Source organism: Anopheles darlingi, chromosome 2 (genome assembly GCF_943734745.1).
Source record: "Anopheles darlingi chromosome 2, idAnoDarlMG_H_01, whole genome shotgun sequence".
NCBI lineage: Eukaryota > Metazoa > Arthropoda > Insecta > Diptera > Culicidae > Anopheles > Anopheles darlingi.
Window position 1 is genome coordinate 18,159,592 of NC_064874.1, and position 21,228 is coordinate 18,180,819.

Here is a 21,228-nt window from a genome sequence, read left to right on the forward strand (position 1 = left end):
GTCCTCGAACGGGAATCTAATTTCATCGACACCTCGGTCGAGATGTCGGAATCGGTTTGGGACCGGCGGTACAGGGCAGCTCTGAGATGGCTGCGAATGCCAACTGGAAGTGCACGAACGCATAACTCAACCAACGGCGACATAAATCCTAATCCTGGAATCCATGCTCCGTGTGCAACTGTGACTGGCAAAGAACAATCGCTTTGTCGGGAGTCAATAATAAGAAAACAATTAAAATGGCGCGATCACGTCACAGCAACGTGAATCCTACTGTATACTTTGGATTATTTTTGTCCCGCAATGAACCATCGATCTTTGCTGTTGAAGTTACTTGATACGAAGCACACGCAAAGCTCGGATAAATAGAACCGAGCAGCAGAGGAGCACAACAATACCATTAATAAACACGTAACACTGCCATTCCAATACCCCTTTCGAAGAGTTGTTAGGAGACTAAGTCCAAATCTTTAAGCAAAAAAAAAACGGTAAATCAAAACTGTAATCAGTCCGATAAGCTTACCAATGTTTTGCTCTCAAACTCGTGGATAAAACCACGTTCCACGTGCCTGATGCTCGTGAGGGAAAACATATAATTAATTAGATTTTTAATGCGCTCCCTCCCGCCAGACATCAATACCGGGGCCATCATAAAGTTTCTCAATTTCACTTAATCAAACTTCATATCGATAACTCGATCGGTCGCGTGTGTGTGTGGGTGTGTGTGATGGAGCGGTCTACAATCCATCGGCTTTAGAACGTGTTTTGCATCGAACCGTGGCTAGGTTGCAGTGTTATTAATTTCCTCCAAACTTTCCCCCTGGTCGGAAAAGTCGGAAAGCGACGGAAATCGTTACGCTTTTTGGTTCGCCACGAGCAGCGGCGAACTTCCATGTCTTCACTGTCGACGTTTGTGCCACGTTACGTCATCAATGGATGGCGGTTCGTTAGGACGTGGAGCGGTTCTAGGAAGGATAAAAGTATGTTTCTCCCAACGGAACATAAAGCGAATGTCTCGATAAAGAATACGCCGCAGCAATCAAGTTTCGCGACGAAACGAAGAAACAATGCGTCGTACTTGATTGAAAGATGGATAAAGTCATGTCCTTTCCTCGGGACCGGGAGGACGGTTTCCAGTGGCAATCGGTGTGGTGTGCGTCCATAACGTAGACGGAAATCATCAGAAGTGGCATAAACATAAAACAGATCCGCGCCAAACAAGAAGGCAAACGCCACTTTCCGGGCACTCAGCCGCTCCTTTGGTGGCCATGTGCTTTCCGGGACAATTCTTTTCACTTACACCAACCCGGAAGGAAAAAAACATTAATCAGACTTTATTAAAAGCGAGGATAACTTCATTAAACTGCACTTTAATGCAAGCGTTAAGAAATGGAGAATCACTGCGGTCGGTCGCGATACCATAAAGTAAAGCACGCGCGGATTCCCTCCCCGAGAATGCTTTTTGGAGCAGAAATTGTGTGGGAACAAAAGGAATGACCTACGGGCGTGCTGGTGAAAACATATTTCCATCGTTTCGCGTTGAACCGTGGGCCGGCGTTAGTGCTAAAGTGCTCACCACCTCACGGGGTTTCGCTTGAAAGCTTCGGCTGTGGCCTCGCGAGAAAGAACTCGCGAGAAGGAAAAGCAAAAAAAAAAAACGGGATAACGAAGAAAACCGAACCCCGAGGAGGACCAACAGAAATCGACCCGCTCTAATCGGAAGCCGCCCTCTCGCCGTCGAATGTCTTCATTCGGCCGATATCGGCAACGGCTAGAGTCTGCGGCGGTGGCGACTGTCTGTGGTCTAGTAGCCATGGGATCGCCGCGTAGTAGTTTCGTGGAGGTGGATTGCTTCGACGAGTGGGGGTCGACGAAGGATCGCAGAGTGCCGAGAAGTTCGGTGCTGCTTTCACCTTCCATCCACCAATCCCAACTAGGTCCAAGTAGCCCAAGCATTCCGCTTCGGATTCGCTGATCGACCAAGGGAGGAGAGGGAGAGAGAGAATGAGAAGAGGCACGCAAGAGGCACCGCAATAAGGAAGAAAACGGGTTAAAATGTGGAGAAATGGTTGGCGCCTTTTTGGCGCATCGTCTGATTTAAGAAATGCGTTTTCGCTACCTCCGCGCCCAGCCCCAGGTTCGCTTCACCACTACTACTACTCCTTCGAGCACGAACTGGCGGCTACTGGGAGCTGGAAGTGGTGTGCACCTCACTTCGTGCACACCCCGTCCCTCAGAGACTCTAGTAGCATCGCTGTAGTAGCATCGCTCTGCATAAAACTTTTTAATCGAAGCTCGAAGCTAGAAGCACGGTTGTCGCCGACCGTCGTCGAAAACCCTTTTGCCACCCCGTTTTCCGTCGGTGGCGGTGCCGGTAGCGGGGAAGGAGGAGCAACCGGATCGATGCTTTCGATGCTTTTAGCATCCGAACCGAAACCCGGGCTGCAGTCGGTGGATCGTTCGCTTGCCGCGAAGAAAACTTTGAATTACAACAACGCAGCAACCAGCAGCCAGTGTCTAGCATGTCCAGCAACTAATTCCATTAGCAAGTAGTCCGTGGCTCGGCGGAGCCCGGCTGAGGACACTATGGCCGCCATCCATTTGCCCATCAGCGCTCGGCGGCAATAATTATTTCATTAACATCTTCTTTCTTTTTCCCTTTTGCTACACGCGTTCGCTTCGTGGCTGTCTGTCTGTGTGCGCGTGTGTGTGTGCCTGTGGAGGTGTGTGACTAATTCTCGACGCAGATTTTCCATTGCAACCGGTTTTAACCGATTCCCGCTACTCTGTCGCTGGTAGTAGAAGCGACAAGATTGAAATGATGTCGCTTTTTGCGTTTTGGTTTTTCATCGGCATCGGTAATGAATATAAAGTACCACGGGAAGTACCAGGTCGCACAAAAAAAAACCTCCCGTTCCTGGCCAAGGGTTATTTATCATTTCAGTTTTTAGTTTTCCATTCCCTTTTGGAACTTCGCTTCGGAACAGTTCCAGTCTCCATTTGGTCGTTTGTCACGCCACCGGCAGCGCAGCTCGCGGTGAAATTGAGCACAACTAATGAGCGTAATGTTTTGGCTGGAACCTGAATCCCGGGGAACCACCCACGGCGCCATGGGATTTGCCGGCGGTTCTGATACACATTTAATGACGGCGCGCGTGATTGTCGCTGTCGGGAGCCGTATGCCACCGAAAAACTATGCCACAAGTTAGTGGCTGGTTTGGGAATTAGTGATTCAGCGATGGGGAGGGAAGGAGGAGGACTTTGGAGACCGCAGATCGAATTAATCGACCGAATGGAAATGGACAACTTATAGACTAACCTTCTTGAGGATGATCTCATTCCGTATCCACTTAAATATGGAATTTAATAAGTATTGATGTCTTCTTCTATGCAAAGCTTGCTTGGTCGACGAAGTCGCTGGTGATGCCAACAAGAACTCGGAACCGGATCACACGAAGAATCGCATTTTTGCCGGAGCACTATGCATTTAGTAGTTGGGCGAACTTGCCAAATTAACATTATATCTTGGGTTTTATCGCATATCCAGAGACGCCCGGGCTACCATCTCGCATACGGGCAATCGGGCCTCAATGGTGCGTGTTCCGCACAGCACAGCACAGCATCGACATTAATCAAATATCGAAATAGTTCGACGCCAGGTTCGAAGGCTGTGGCAGCATTTTCGTATCCCGATAAGCAGAAATCCAATTATGGATGCCAACTCCGCACACACCATAGTCCCGGTGTGTGTTGGGTGGGCTGGAAAAAATGGCAAAAAAAATCGGCCAACTAGCTAGGCCCCGACCAGGAGCACAGAAGAGGGAAGACAGTTATGAGCGGAAAGTTTTAACATCCGTGTCAACTTTTTTACTGACACTGATTAGGTTTTATGGCCGTGTGGGATGTCCGATCATTGCCGTTCTTCCGATGGCTACTAGGAGGGGTGGCGGAAGGAGGCATTCCCGGACTAACCGTCATAAAGACGATGGACAAGTTTCACCAGCACCAGCCACCAGCCACCAGCCACCGACAATCTCCCAATCTTGGTCACCCTTAGCCATAAAGAAAGTCAATCTCTTTCCGATAACGTACTGTCATCGTAAGCTTTTTTCGATGAATTTTCGTTCACAGCTTTCGTTCGTAACCGGCTCTGCGTTTAGGACGAGAGATAAAAAAACGAAGCAACCATTTGCTGCGAGGCCACTAACGAATGCTTTATTGAGCAACAAAAGCACCGAGCAGCCGGTAAAGAAATTAGAAAAGAAAACTGCACCGACCACCCGGGGGGGAGAAACGAAGGAGTTTGCTCCAACTTTGTCCAATAACCGTTCCGATAGAGTCTCTTCTAAGGACACGCACGCACGCAGACATTGGTGAGTTCGGTTGTAGCGGTAAACACAGATTAAATAGCCGATAGTAACCTTGTTCGGCCCGCGGCTTGCTCCTCGGCCCCATCTCGGCCCCGGAAAAGGCCACGGTGGTCCACCAGGCCAGCCGCAAGGCTCGAGGATAACCTGCAAGGACTTTGGTTCAAGTTTCCACGTGTTCTCCCCGGGCAAGGGAAAGCGACCGGGAAGCGGGAAATTATGAGCAACAAATCGGAAGGGGAAGAGGGAGAAGGCGAAGCAGGAAATCATGGGGAGAGGTGGGAGGTGAGGAGGCGCATCCTATCTAGGTTATCTAACTAGTTTCGCGCGAAATGTGCGCGTCCTTTCGGGTGGGGGGCGAACTTGACAAGAGATGCTTCATTTATCCAATTTACGTTAATATCGAGGCTGGCGCCGACAAGGACACACATACACACACACACAGGAAGTGGGAGGATGGGTGGCCTTCGTCGCTATCGCTGTCGCTCCCCCGTTTTGGGTGGCGCAAACGCAAATCGTTTCACATCAGTGTAGGCGCTCTATCAGGACCACCCCCCCACGCCAAACCTCTGACTCTATCGGAACAGTAAAATATATGAATGCTTCAAATTATATAACATTTTTATCTGGCATCAAACGCCACGACGTTCCACTTCCACCACCATCACCACCATCACCAGCCCAAGTGGATGCCGCGGTTGGTTTGCGGAAGAAGCAACAGTATGGCGTGCTATAAAAAAAGATGGAAAAATGGAAGGAAAAACGCGAAACACCCTCCACCGGACTGTGGAATGGAAAAACTATTGAAGAGTGTTAGCGGGACGGGACGATGGGTGGATAGGATGGGAAGCATAAAAGCCAACACAGGAAACGGTTCCCATAACGCTAAGCCGACAACAAGTCCGTGTCCGTGCGACTTATAATTTGTAGCGTCGTGTTTTCCACGCGCTCCGTGTGCGGTATCGCGCGCGGCGATCATTTTTATTTATGAAATACAATCGGTGGCTCCGGAGTGAGAACGAAAGAACGAATGAACGAATGAACGAACGATACAGCCGGCTGTTGCGATTCCCAGCGCCCAAAGGCCGGCCATCATGATGACAAACTCGAGATTGCTTTAACCGGTCAAAATGAAAACGCGGTCGGTAAGGACACTGCTATCCTGACTTGACGGAATTGTGCGGAATTGCGGATTGCTGAAAGGGCAGGAAATCTGTTGCTGGGGCCATTACGCAGCTGTCATTGTTGTCATTGTGGCTTTTTGCAGTATTTTTTTTAGTAAAAAATTAGCCGGAATTTATGCTGTCTACCTTTTGTCCTATTGTGCATTTGTTGGACGGTCTTAATCAATTAACTCAATTTGGATACCTCTGTTGGCCTCGTTTTTGACCTGCATTTGTCATTTTCTATAACCGTGCAATCAGATTTTAATTTTTCATAAGTTATTAACCGAGTTGTTGGAATAATGTGCATCTTTTGAACAGAATTTACTCTACTACTGCAGAGTCAACTTTTTGTCTGATTTGCATCAGTTATAACAATCCAAACAACTACCCACAGGATAGTCTGTTGCTGGGCATACTTTCAGTATGCATTTGCATTTGAAATTGATTTTTAAATTCATTTGAGTTAAACTAAAACAGGAAACAGGTTATTCATATTATTTTAATAATTTTCCTAAACTTCTGAATAGATTTATGCTTAAAATACGATTGAAAAAACTGAGAATTACATGACCAGGACTCATTTACACACACACACACACACACGTGTCGTCAGTTGCTACTAAATTGTCTACCGGTGATTGAAAATGTGAATGTTATTTAAAGTTTTTATAAAAAAAAATGAATCAATCAGAACGCCATCAATAAATCTCTACGACGCATTCTCTTAAAGTCGAGAGAGTAAGCAGCAAGGACACTACTTTTTAAAAATGCAAATGACATTTGATGTCGATGATTTGATAACCCATTTTACCACGATCTGAGGTCGTCGAATGGTCATAACGTAATGCCCCGTTAGAGCTACACCTTCGTGATTTGGATCATTATGAGCCAACAGGAACCGAATCTCTTTTTCCCAACCAGACGGGGAGAGAAGGAGAGCGGCTATAAGCTCTCTAACGACACGACACCCATTGGCCACGACGCCTGTTTGACTGCAACCGGAAACGAATGGTGGTGGTGGATGGCATCAGTTTGACGCCATTCGAAATGAATTACCAGCAAAGTGCGGAGCGAAGGTGGATGGATCTTTTAAACTTATTCACGAAGCAGTTCTCTTCCCAAAAACGATCCCCGATAGTAATGTCCCCGGGAGGGGAGTTTTCCCTCACATTTTAACGTTTGACGCAACGCTACTCATAAATGTCCTGGCTTCCGGATAGTGAAGGTTTTCCCCATTCCCCTTCGCAAAAGAAGAAGTAAAAGTTGTCTCCAAACCTTCGGAGCAGAAAAAATGAAATGTGAAACCCCAAAAATCAAGATATCGAGCATCCTCCCTCTACCATACTTCCCTCTCTTCTCCCTTTCCCTGGTGCTGGTTGCCATTTCTGCCAAGCAATCACATTCTCGCCCCGACAACAGTGTAAGTATTACCGAACAATTTATCGATGGATCTATAAATTTATTCCATACCAACCAACCGACCGACCAGTCAGCCAGGCAGCCAACGAACCCTTACACACACGGAAGCGTACAGAACTCCACGGTTATGACCGAACGACAGCCCAGGGTAGGGAGGAAAACTGGAGAAACGCCGGGAAACTAAACTAAACCAACCACGGAACGCGAAGACGGAATCCGGTGGATGGAGATTGAATTGCTCCCTTGAATCCGAAAAACTTTCCTCTTTCCTGGCCGTCGTCGTTTGGGCGCGTTGGTGACGCGGCTCCCGGGGCCGCTGCTGGCGTACTAAGTGAGGTTAAGGGTAGGGAGCACTGGGTGGGCCTTTCTTCTTCTTCTTTTTCTGCTGCGCTATTCGCAGCTCGCACTACTCGCATTTGAAAGCGTTTTTCGCACAAAAACCTCACTTTCTCACGTATATCACCACGACGGCCGTGGCCACACTCCCGGGGCCGGAGGGAGTGTAGAAAGATCAGTGGGTGTCCTTAGCACACACACACACACACACACACAAGCCGATAGAATCGGGGCAACAGGAGACGACACTAGGTTTTGCTCCGAGTGCTAAAGGGGGGGCGAGCGACTAAAGAAGAAGTTCTTCCATGTTCTACACCGACCTGGCCGGCCGCCCACCAACGGTTCGGATGAGTAGAAAGTAGTGCAATCACACGGGAGATAGGGAGAAAAAGATAGAGAGAGAGAGCGCGAGAGAAGGAAAAATGGGGAAAAAAGAATACGGGATAGTGGCGTAAGAATGGAGGGAAGGAATGGAGCAAGAAAAATGATCCATTAATCTGAAACTCAACGTCTAGGTGGCGCCTTCAATTCTCGGGCGCATTCGGGCCATACCAGGGGGAAGGCAGGCAGGACACATGCAGCGCTCGCGACAGACGACATGAATCTGTCTACTCCCACCGACGGAGCGACGAACGGAGACTTGTCGACCGAGTGTGCGAGTGCGAGTGTGTCTGCCAATTCCGTCCGGTAGTGTCCGGACCACACACGACGACACCATTGACGATGATGTCGCGTAGGTCACGCGTGCGGAGTGGGGCTTGGTCTCCGGTCCGACCTGGCTGGCTGGCTAGCTGGCTGGCTTGATCCGGATTCGAAAAACTATCGACGAGCCGCCGACGAGAATACCGTACCCGAAGCCGCCGTACAGACGGGAAGGCCGTGCCGCCGACGGAACATTGAACATTCGTGTCGCCGGCGGGTACACGTGGTTTGGCTTCTCTCTTTTTTTTTTTTTGGGGGTGAGGTGGAATTGGTCGTTCCCCGATAAATGGCTCCATTTGTGTGAGGAACGCACCGGAATGTCCCCGTAATAGTCGGGGTCGGAATGCAGGGGAATGTGTCCTTTGGCACTTTAAAATGGTTGACTGGCCCCCTCGCTCCCCTCCCTGAGTGAATTTCCACTCGAATCGTGATTTAATTGGGGCCATTGAGAGGACATTCCATTCCACGTTCCTGTCGACGTGTCCCGAGAAAAGTAGTGCCCTGAACAAGGCCTGAAGGCAGCCATAATTGTTGAATCATCGAGCGCTGCGACCTCATGACAAGGATCCAAGTAGGCGATGATCAAACGCGTGCAGCGCATAGTCCAACGACGATGACAGGAGACGACTCATCGCCACTGACGGAACCACTGGAATGCCGGACGTGGAACGAGGACGAGGAAGTTGCCCGACAAACCACACCCTCTTCTCTTCACCCCTCGGTTGGACTGTCATCGGAGCACAATTGTCACAACTTAGCGGATTGTCGAGATTTACACAATCGGATCAAAGTGGTGTGGCCACGGTCATCCGTCCACGACGACGACGACGACGACGGTCCGCGCTCTAACGAAGTTATCTCGAGGCAACTTTTGTGGTCACGGCTCGTCCGGCGGCGGCGTAGCTTATCATCCGAAGTCTGCGGTTTTTGGCGTGGTGGCGACGCGAAACACAATTAACTCGTCAGCCTCGCGAGCGTCGGTCGCAAGAAGTTGGAAGTCGGCGAACTTGCTCCTTACAGCTTAGAAGGAGAGCAGTCCGTTCGTTCGTTCGTTCGTACGTTCATTCCGTGCTGTGCTCCATCTCATTTTGCACTGGACAGCTCGTTGCGGTGATATCCGTGATAAGGAGCTCGAGATGTTTTATTGCTGCGGAAGGAAGCGAAGGTGAAGGTTGGATGCGCTTCGACGAGTTTCCAGTGGAACCAGTGGAATGATATTTAAAATTTACATTTTTACAAAAGATTCTTTTTTATGCAGAACAACACAAAACATTGCAGAAACAATAGAAACTGACTCATCGCGTCGAGAGAGAATGTTGCAAAATGCAAAAGAATCGAAAAGAGAGACGAAAATCAATCAAGCACACACACACACGCGCGCGATAGAAAACGGTGAAAGAAACTCTTTAAATGAAGCAATACAGCAGCCAGCGAACAGGACCAACAAAGCGGTGCAGCTCCTCGGGGGAGTTGCCGTCCTTCTGTCGTCGCCCGGGATGTCGTTTCCGCTGGATAAAACTCATTTTTCAAGATCCTGTTCGCGGAACAGAAGTGAGAAGAAAATTCAAGAAAATGGCCACACGGCCATTACTACCGGTTGCCCTTGCCAACGTCATGTCCCGTTTGACTGACCACGGCTGACCAGGCTTCCCTGCTAGGCCCAGTCATTGCCGTTGCCAAGGAATCGCGTCCCCCCAGTATTGCGGATGCGGACAAAAATGGAAAACAAAAAAAAAATCGAAGGCGAAAAGCATATCGAAGCTGAATTTCAATTTTGGCCACTTTCTTACACATCATCGATCGATCGACCGAGGGGGAGGGTGCCATTTTTCACTTCCCCCTCCCCAGGATGGTCAGATCTGACGTCGCACTGTAATGTGCCGGTTCAAGATGGTCGCTACTAAATTATTCCTGCCCAGTAGCCCAGAGAGCAGTCAAAAGCAGACGAAGGACCGCCACTCATTCACCTTGGGTCAGGCATGCTGACTCCACCACCACCAGACATCATTTGACGAGCATGATGAGCTTGATGTTGGCAATGATGATGTTGATGATGATGATGATGATGATGATGATGTACAGAGGACAATGTTTACAGTGTAAAGTTTACTGCGGTGGCCACTAACGTTTGTGGTCAAATGGACATAGTCCGAAGCTTCCATTTTTTACTTGATCTTTCCTCTCTCTCTCACACACGCACGCTATCATCTCCAAGTAGAGACATCAAAACCGGACATCCCGAAAGTGCAGCCAGAAACGCAAATGCGACCATCAACCCCCCGGAGGCAACACATCAAGGCCAATGCGCACATTCGCTACCATTCGGTGATACTGCTACTGCTGCTGCTGCTGATGATGATGATGGTGATGGCATGGTGGCCTGGCCTGGAGCCTGGAAGTATGTCGAATGTGATGAAGCAGCAGCAGCAGCAGTAGGGGCAAAAGTATCGGGCACACACGGGAGCGTACGATTTTACATTTGAAATATCAAATTATCATATGCATGAGCCCCGGCGTGAGTCGGCGATACTCGGGGCGCCCCTCGGTCCGGAATGCATTGAGTTTTTCGGGAGCAGCCAGTCACCGAGCGGTGTCCTCTCCTCCTCATCCTCCTTCTATGTTCTCGTGGATGCAACGTTCGGATGATGAAACTTGTCCAATATTGAATTAGTTTGTACGTGCAGCAGCCCTCCGTTGGCGGAAGGCGTACTAATCCCGGTGGTGCTTTACGAGTCTCAGCCAGCCGAATAACCGGCGCCGGAAGTGGTGAACTTTTGCAAAGAAACTTGTCTGCCACCAGAAACTAAAGGAATATGACGGAGGGCAGATGCAGAGGAATGTTCCGGATTTCAAGGCGAAGCTAATGTTTAAGTGACTTCCCTTTCAACAACGGGCAACACATCGTCTTCCGACATCCAACGTGCTGATAAATGCAGCAGCGTAAATGTTTTCCTAAACTACGCCTTTCATCATCAGTATGTTTGCTGCTCCTGTGGTTGCCAACTTCCTGTAGTTTTTTTTTTGTTCATTCTGCAGAAAAAGCTATTAAATCGTTTCAACCGCTACCGCTTCATGGTCCAACAGGTCCAACTGCATTACTTCACGGCTGACCACCGCAGAAGGCTGAAAGGATGCCGCTAGTCGCTAACCATAACCGTGGCGCTTGAAATTAATCCTATTTGCCGTGCGGCCCCGTCTCCAGATTTCTGGCTGCCCAGTTTGGAAGGAGGAGAAGAGGAAAAAAATGGTGGAAATTTAATAAAAACTCCCGCATTTCATCACGATCGGCATCCTCTCTCGAGAGAGAGGGAAGATGAGTTTGTTTCCAACAGCAAAAGGGTTTGCTGGCACCGGAAGCGTTCCATGCAGCTTCTTCTTATCCACAGGTCGTTCATGATCGGCACAGGAGACCGGTCGATTGGTCGTTTCAATCTCCCGGATAAATCAGATTTGACTCCCCCCCCGGGTCGACGAGATCCGCACACGCGAACGGCGATCAAATTATAATTCAATTTTCGTTGCTCCAATTAGCGCGCTGTGTGAAGCGCGAAAGTCCAAAGCCGGCCGCAGTGACGTGGTCAAGTCCCTCCGGGTTAAGATGATCCAGCTTGCTACGAAATTCGATTAAAGGATCTGTTGCTGCTGCAGCTACTGCACGGATTTTATGGCGTCCAGCTCATGCAAAAAAAAAAAATGAACACCCTTTCCAAGGGGTAAGGAAGGGATGAGTAATAATAATTGCTTGACCCCGCAACCCGTTTGCAACCCCAGTTTCAATCCACTCGTGCACGAGACCATAATGATGACAGGGTGTGCATGAAGGCGTGCCCACGGGCTATAACGGGTAGCACGGTGTACTAGCAAGTACTTAGTAGGCTAGCGCGTCACTGGCAACACTGCTGTCAACGTTCCAGCATTACTACTTTGCGCTGTCACAGCAACAGCAACAGCAGCAGTAGAAGCGCTTCTCGACCGATAACTGTCGATAATGTCATATCATCAGTGGCACATTAAAGTCGGTGACGATCCACCAAGCACCCTCTACTCCCTGCCCCTTCTCTCCGTGTGTGTATGGTAAAGCATCGCTTCAAGTATCATTCGGGCAAACCTCATTCTCCTTCCCCCGCATAACCAGTAACCTAAGTAAGCTGCGACCTGCGCTTGGCTTCCCCATCGCGGCTCATCATCATCCGTCACCGGCGGCGGCCTACTCGATGGTTGACGATGGCGACGGCGACGGCAGCGGCCGTGTACTTATCGCAACTTCTTTTGTTGTCATCTATTGACAGATGAAATAATGATATGTTGTGACATATTGGAGAGGACTCGCAGAGAGACGCAGGGTGGAGTGAAGAGGAGGGTGGAAGGGAGGCCTCCCCACTCCCCTACGCGTAAACCGAGTCGGAGGCATTTTCCTTTCATTTTCCACCATTTTTCTTCTTCTCGGCCACCCGAAAAGAACCAAAGGAAGGGGAGGGCCCGGTTTTTACGTGTGACGTTGGCGTTTGCCATTGATGATGTATGATGTAGGGCAGGCCGGGCAGCAAGATGTACATCGCGCGCCTTGCAGACCAATCGACTGTTCGGCCGGGGGGGAAGGAAGGAACTAGGGAGGAGACCCTCCACTAAGCCGCTCCCCGATGATACCGCGTGGAGGTATTATATCTTGCTTCTTTTATCTTCATCGGCCCACCAAGCACACACACACACACACACACACAGTGAGCAGTGAATGTTACCTCACACAAAGACCTCCGGAGACGTGTAAATCCCTGTCAAAAATTAATGAGTGATAAACTGTTACGAGGGACTTAGCGAGCCGCGTTTGATGTGAGCCGGAGTGCCCACCCACCAGCCCAGAAGTGGTGAGAAGAGAAGGTAGGAGGTGTTGTGCGTTCTTTTCTTCTACTTTTTTCTCTTCCCGGTACATGCCCGGTATCTCGATAAGGTGCTAAAGATGATTTCAATTCGATCCGCCGGGGACTGGAATCTGGAATGCACACCCCACCCGGCATACCATTCAGGGCGAAGCATTTGGAGCACTCGCGGGAAGTTCCGGAAGTTAATAAATTATGTTTCACTTTTCACCGAAACCATCTGTTTCCTGGGCACGTTTTCTCGGGCCGCTCGCTTCGGTCATAAAGCTTGACAAAAAGGCTGGACAGTAAAATGCTTTATTGCGTTGCTCTACTCCCCCTTCTGTCGCCTCATGCTTCCTAAGGGCTAGACGGTAATATGCAAATTGCAAGCAACACCAACGAGGTGGGGACCGATGGCGCGCGAACTGCTGGCGCGCGAAGGTGGTTTCCGGTTTCTGCACCGAAGGCCATAATATGATCTCGCCCTCTCCCGGTGGTCTGGGTGGAAAGTATTGAAAGAGGGCAAGGAAGGAGTGAGGAAGAAATCGCGAGAAAATGGAATCGCGTTGTCCGCCCAATGCCCAATACCGAGAGAACCGACCACGAAACCGTCACAAGAAGTGCGATGTTCAAGTGGCGTGAGGAGCTCCTCCTTGAAGGTGCTAAATGGCGGTCCGTGGCAACTACACTGCGTGGTGGATGGTTCGGATGACGCCAGTGGCCGTTTGTGCGAGCGGCAGTTGTGGTTGGCAGGTGACGTTTAATAAATACTAGCCAGCCCGGGGGAAGGTACGTACTGCTACTGTCCGGTTCCTCCTATGCCCTATCATACACACACAGATACACACACAGGCCACAAAAAATGGTCGTCCCGATGTGTAAATTTATCGGCATTGGTTTGGCAAACTCGCGGCCACCTCCCTTGGTACCTCCACCGGCACAAAGAAGCCTCGTGGACATCCGCCTTGCTGAAGGCTCTACGGAAAGGAAAGGAACGAATCATTATCACCGAAACTGGCCACCGCTACTGGTGGTGGTGGTGGTGGTACAGTTATGGATCTTCTGCCGCAAAGCAACTGACCTTCCTCTCTCTCTCTGCCTTTCTATCTGTGCCGGTTGTAGTGATGTCCACTGCAAAAGGTAGCAAACCAACTACTGCTACTGCTGCTGCTATGTTCCATTCGACTTTCCATTCCGAAGGTGTGTTTGTCCAACGCTAACACTGGTGGACCGATAACGTGGTAACGTGGGACCGGCGAAAGGCAAACTGGTAACATCAAACTGTGGCCCGAAAATCTCGGATAACCCAAAAAGGGAGTCTGTGTGTACGAGCGTGTGCAGGTCAAACCGCACACACACACTTGGGGTTGAGGTACTTTCGGGTTTCTTTTGAGCAAATAAAACTCCCAGATCCCCGACCCCGTTGTATGATGGAGTGTGTGTGTGTGTTTGCTGAGGGTAGGGACCACGGTACTGGAGGAATGCATTTTTCCGACCAGATGTCCTGATGAAGGAGAGATAGAGGACCGCCTCCGCCTCCACTTCCTATCTGTCCACCACTCCGGGCGAATCCCGGAACGAGATTGCAACGTGGGTTAAAACGAACAGCTCAACCAGAAGCCAAAGCGACACTAATCGACATCGAAGCCATAGTGAGCCCTCGCCTCCGTACCACCGTGGCCACGGTTAGACCAAATCAAATTCAACCGCAATCAAATTGACGATGACGATCGTCGTTGGTTCGGTCTCGGGACACGGGACTCCACGCCGGGGGACCCAAGCGATGTCCCATCAATCGCTCCGTGGCCGTCTCCTCGTCGTTCGTTCGGCAATCGTTTCAAATCAAACTTGAATCATGGCCGCTACTGGCTGTCTGTCTGGCTGACCAAATCGAGACCAACCGCTTGGACCGATGCCGGCCGACGATCGAGCCTCGTTTGACCGACCGGGAGCAGGACGGATCGGATTTTGTATGCGATTGGACTTATTTGCTTTAATATATACGCTGTGTGCTGTTTGCTTTGCGTCCTCTCACGCTCCTTACACTCGCACGGGCCTGGGGCATGACTTCCGAGAGGGGAAAGATGTCCGAAATACCGTCCGGCTCAGCGGGCCCAGCTTCGATTGCTAATTCCGTGCTACAAGAAGCACGACGTGTCGTGTCGCGTCGTGTGTGACCGATGGTGTACCGTTCGTTCCCAAACGCGATGCCGCTGGAGCTTTATTTTTATTGAAACAAATGGTTTTCGGTTGGATTGCCGTTGCTCCGGGTGGCCATAACCCCCCCCCCCCCTCTACCTCCTCGGCCATCCTGGTGTGTTGCGATAAGTCATTGAATATTGATTGATTTAGATTTAGTCCGTCGTACCAGGACAAACCCTCGATCCGATCCCCTTCCGACGACCGATAACCGTACCGGATGATAAAAACATCTAGAAAGAGGGAGGGGGAGAGAGAGAGAGAGAGAGAGAGAGAGAGAGAGAGAGAGAGAGAGAGAGAGAAGAAGCGACATCGTGGAAGTCAAAGAGTGCTGCAAAGTGACCATATCTGTCCTAGCCCCACGGTGTATGTAATGTAGGCCGGACCAGGACAGACCAAACGTCGTGTGCATGTGTGTGTGTGTGTACAACGCTGGTGGTGTGAAGGGTGACAGCGAGGCAACGCGATTGTCTCCTCCTATTTCCCGTGTGTCAGGATGTACCATCAGGACATCGTGACACAACCGTCCCCTGTTAGCTCGAAGCGGAGGTCGACGGTGACCAACACCAAACACCTAGGCAGTCACTTTTACTATTTAATTACGGAATTCGCTACTTCCCTCGTCCCCCCGCTGGAAGGGCTGGGGATTTTTTTCTCGCTTTGGTTTTTGGGGAAGAGGGAGGCCGAGTAAATTGGGCTGAAAATCGGTCAACCGATGGGCGCTGCAGAGACCGACCGTGCGATGTTGGCGCGACCTAACTAATGACCGGGGATCGTCGCGTCGATAGCTTTTACTAAATCAAACGCTTCCCCCCTCCGCCTTGGGCATTTTGGAATTTCCGAGCTCTTCCTTCTATCGAATGAATTTTCATCGATGTCCCGGGTGCCAATAGTCCGCGCACGATGGGGAGAGTACACACGAATTTTTTGTTTCGTTTTGGTTGTTGCTGATTGAAGGTCGTAGTAAGCTGTTGGGAGATTTAAAGGGGTTCACACATACATATACCCGGCATACTTTGAGCACTCGATTCACAGACGACTCTTCGGGTTTTCGGGGAGTCCTCTCTTTCTGAAACAGTGGATCACTGAGTGACTGACATTTCGGTAATTAAAGCTTAGGAGGCGTTGGAATAGTTTACTTTCGTCACTTCAGATGTGTCACTTAGCCTTTTACCTTTGTTTAGAAGTTTAAATGAAATAAAATTAATACGTTCATGCAGAATCTGGGAACACCTCAACGAAGCTTCCTATCTACATTGCACTCCAGAGTGGATCGAAATCACTTTTCCATCTTTTTAATCCACAAAAAAACAATCGCCCTTAAAGTGCTTGTGCACTTTAAGATAAGGAAGCTGTGTCACTTTAATGATTCCCATCCCCTCCCTACCGTGCGTCCGGCGATTGTTCATCGTCGCCTTTAAACGAGCAGCGCGCCGAGCAGTTGTTGGGCGGCAACCGGAGGGCGCCGATAAAATAAAACAAACCACTCACCGCTTCGCTCGTTACAAACCGCCCGTCAGCAACAGAAGCAGCAGCAACAGAAGCAGAAGCAGCAGAAGAACGATGAGGTGAATCCCGGTATCAATACCCAATTGAATAAAGGACTCATTGATGGCAGGAAGGCGATAGACAGGAGCAGGATAGCGAGGGTTATCATCGCCGGCCCGGGACATTGTCGCCCATTTCACCCTCCTGGCTGCTGCTGAAGGTCAGGCAATGGACGGCAACCGTCGAGCATAGCAACCGTATCCGTAACGCTACTAACCTTTAAGAAGCATTCCTCCATTCCCCGTTGCAGCAGCAGCAGCAGCGGTGGATCCATTCGGAGCGTAAATGGACACAATTTACACGGATATACAAGCCACCTAATTGACCTACCTAGTAGCGATTTGATAGGTAAGTGTGCAGATATTTTACCATCTAACGAGATAATTCCCGGTCGCCCCAGCCAACGCCCCTCGACCACGATGCTCTCTCTCTCTTTCTCTCCCTTCCCTTGCTTTTGCCGGGGAATCGGATTGCGATGAGGGTAACTCAAGCCTGCCGCCGAATCATGGTCTGCTGACTCCTGCCGTCACCAAGAGACATTGCCGCCGGTGCCATCAACTCGGTATCGCCGACCGGCCGCCCGGCCAGCCGGCAGTCGATCCGATGCCAATTCAAGACGCCCACCCCTCCCATTCATTCATGCCCGGTGATTGTGGTAATGAGGTGAACAAGGTTGTTCTTCATTTCTCGATCTTTAATGTCTCTTGACGGGGGTACCGTCGCTTGGCAGACGCTTAGACCACTCCGCACGCCGTTAAAGCGCGTCAAGAAGGTATCACTTTCGCGGGCAGTCCGTGCCGAGATGTCGGCATGATTACACGCAAGAAAAACATTCACAAGAAATTTGAAGATTAAAAGTAATGCCCTATACCTTCCTTCACCGAGCGAAGGGGGTGGATCTTAACTTCACGCGCTCGACTCTTCTTACAGGACAGGTTCGCGACCGGGCCCGGGGGCCAATTAGTACGCTGATGGTTCCGCAGCGTTGACAGCCACATTAGTGGCGTTCAATCAGCTAAACCAAATCATGCCACCATTCACCTTTCGGGTGCGTGAATCAAACTAGAACGGAACACGCGATGATACCGAGGAGCCGGGAGTCACCGAAGTTTGCTTGCAATCGAAGCGTAGCAGATTCCAAGATGGAACCACAGCCACGGACAGGACAGGGGTGAGGCGGTGCAGGGCAGCGAGTCGCGGGTTACGCGATGTTTCAAATCATGCTACAACATCGGGATCGGGCTCGTTTCACAGAAGAACAGCCAGCCGCACCGAGAGCACCGACAGCACCGACGACAGGGAGAGGGAAACCATTCGCCTAATTATCATTATCCGATTAGCGTGAAACAGATTTCTGGCACTCCGGTTTTGGCTGGCTTCTGCTACGCGGTTGCTTCTGCTATCGCTGCCAGCTATGGTAACGCGGCTTCAGCGGTCGGTTCTGCGAGGAGTAGCAGCAGCAGCAGCAGTAGCAAGTACCACAGTGACACTAGGAGTCGCGGTGCGATGGTCCCTGGAGCGATGATGAGAAGCGCGATCCTTTTCCGTTTTTTTTTTTTGGTTTTCTTTTCACTACCCACTTCTTGCCGTCTGCTGCTGCCTTCATTTTGATTTGTTTCGTTTTTATTGCGAATGCTGAATGCCGTATAATTCACTTGTACCCCGAGGAAGTGTTGCTTGAAATTCTTGCTGTACGACGCCCGCAGGATACTAGATGCTGCTGCTGCTGCTGCTGGCAGAGACGATGCCCTCGTAGTAAGCGCAGGATGAGGTTTCACAAGCAGCTCATTCACGAAGTTGAAGCAGCACCAGCAGCAGCGAATCGTTAGGTTGGCATAAAGGTTGATCCAGCTTCCTCGAGACAACACTTGGAACTTACTCAGAACGATAGTGGCGTCCGTGGCGCAGTGTGATGGGAATGTTTATTTTTGCAATCATTCTCTTAGAGTGCCTTTTCTTGGAGAGCGAAAAAAAAGACGTAGCCACTCTTGCGTCAACCTGCGCCAGTAAGTTGGCTCCGTTTGGCTGTTTAACACACTTGATCCCATCGAGTCCCATCGGTGCCGTGGGAACGTTAACACTACAAAACCGAAAGGAAATCAGATGCCGAGAAGAGTGCTTTCACTTCCGGGAGTGAACATGCAACAGGCAGACTAGTCAAACGAGCTAAACGATGGTTCTCGTTAGAGTGGTTGAGCATCGCATTGTAGAATCGTAAAAGAAAAAAGATACCGGGTACTCGGAGTATACAACGAAACAGAATACGCTTCCTATTTTCTGCTCCCACTTGGGATTATTTCTATTTTTTCAAAGCACTTTTCCAAGTGCAATGTGGCGATGTACTTCGAGGATGATTCTGACGAGGCGCAAGTGTTTGCTTTTTGTGGCGATGCGTTGGTTGGGCAACACACAATCAGCTCTGGAGAAAAGGGCACTGGAGTAGGCAAATTGGTGTAAGGCCACGGAGAAAACAGTCGTGAAATTGTTTGCAAACGAGGATGTGGCCAAGTGTTTTCAATTGTTTCGAAACAATTGAAGTCTGAAAATAGTTTGCTGACCACGATGGAGCCTCCAATGGAGACGCCTGATACGCCGTAATGGAGGCGCCATTATCATCACTTAAACTTGTGGGAAAAAAAAAACAGAAATTATAATAGAAACAGAAAGGTACGATAACTAGCTACCGATTGAATTTCTATTCCCAAATATCCCCATTCGGGGCCTAATGCTATGCCTGATTGGCTTCCCGGCACAATGCAAAAGCGAAAGCGATAAACTTGTAGAAAGAATGGATATCGATTTACCAACAAATTGGTTATGATGTACAATGGCGGTGCGTGCGCCCCGGTATCCCTTTTCAGCCACGGCACAACAAGTCTCCTCCCCTCTCCCAAGGTTGCAGCGAAGCACTTTGGCGGTCGCGGATTTGTGCCTCGCTTTCAAATTAAATCAAGAGCAAGAAGCACAATCAGTGTCGGGAACGGCATCAATCTTCGGCGTTCGACTAGGCGTTGGTTTGAAAAATTGAAACGAAATCAAGCCTCCCACTAGACCACGTAATCGATCTATAAAACAGCACGCAAGGCGAGGAGAGGCTAGGGGCGCCATGTAACCACAACCTGAGGAGCCTGAGGGAAAGATATTACTTAATATAATGAACCCTCTCTCTGTCTCAATCTTTTTCTTTCTCTTTTTCTCTGTCGCCCGCTACTTGCAACATCTGATCCCGAACGCCGGGCACAGGATGTGTGTCTCGAGGACAGGATGTATTACCATATGTTTTCGCTTCGCTCAAGCCCCGGTAGGACTTCGGTAGGTTGGCAATCAGTCACGGCGCATCCATCCTGATCCAGTCAGCAAACGGCAACAAAAAAAAAACAGGTCCAGCAGAACAAGCCACGGAGTGAAGGAGTGTCCTTACGTAGGGGGGGGGGGGGAACTAACAACCGGTTCCCATGTTCCCCCTCCCTCACCACCGTTCGCGGTATGCAAACATCTTTGAAGCGCACACACACATCGCGCACACAACCACTTCAAACCCGAATCCCTTCACCTTATGTGTGTTTGTGTGTGTTCCGTGCGAGAAACAACTCAATTTGGGGCCAAAAAAGAACTCGCAAACCATGGGCTGCCACTGTGGTAACCGGATACCTTTCGTTCTCGTACCACGTCCTCACCTGCCGTTGCTGCTGCTTTTGCCGCTGCTTCTGCTGCTCAGTTTAATAAGAAAGGGGCGCAGGTAGGCAAGCAGCTAAAAGGCTGGTGACGCCGGCAATCCTATCCTTGCCGGTGGCTTTCTCGTGAATTAAATGCGCCTCAAGAAAACGAGAACCACGACGGCGACGACGACGACGACAACGACGATGATGACGAAGACGTCGAGTGGTCGAATGGTGAGAGCGCCACGGCACGCCATGGCACCGACGAAGACGAAGCCTCTGGCAACAGCGGATGCGAAAGGATGGTGAGGATAAAGGAGCTCGGCGACGGTGACACACACACACAGCCTTCTTCCTCCCCCCACTCCCATCCTATTGTGCCACCGATTTTCCGCAGATTGATTGAAGGCGTATAACGTTTCCCGTGTATTATTCGATTCAGCTGACGACGCGCATCCCCTCGTGGCCAGCTCGAGGGAGCGAATATCTATAGAATCAATCCGCTAGCTAGCGCTGGCTTCTCGTCTCGTCTCGCGCGCCGGGAACGCGCCAGGAATGATTGCACGAAATCATATTGGATTGATTTATTCCGGACCAGATTCCGGCCGACTGCCAGCTGATTGTTTCAATAAAAAAAGAAAAAAGACGAATCAATCATCTGCTGCCGCGCCAGTTCATCGGTCCAGGGTGGTCGGTTTCGTTTAAGGATCTTTTGCATTTCCTGCAACTGGCGCCTGAATGGCGAATCCGAAGGAGAAATAGAGAGATAGCGCGTTGTCATTCCGGGGTTCCAATTTCGGTGGCCTTGCAGGTGGTGGTCGATTCGAGCATCCAATCACGGTCCAGGTGTGTCGACGAGGTTGTTTAGAAACGTTCAAGAAAGTCGCAAAAAAAACTCCATCCAGAATCCATTCGGAAATGGCATTGGCCACAACAAACCGCTTCAAGCGCTCAGGATGTACATGTAGCTGTACAT

The 21,228-nt window shown here is 50.0% G+C and overlaps 1 protein-coding gene across 6 annotated transcripts in view; it reads right to left on the reverse strand.

The window, feature by feature from the left end:
* Nucleotides 1-21,228, reverse strand: part of LOC125948167 (forkhead box protein O) — a 60,847-nt gene that overhangs the window by 21,155 nt on the left and 18,464 nt on the right. The gene's annotated exons all lie outside the window — the stretch shown is intronic.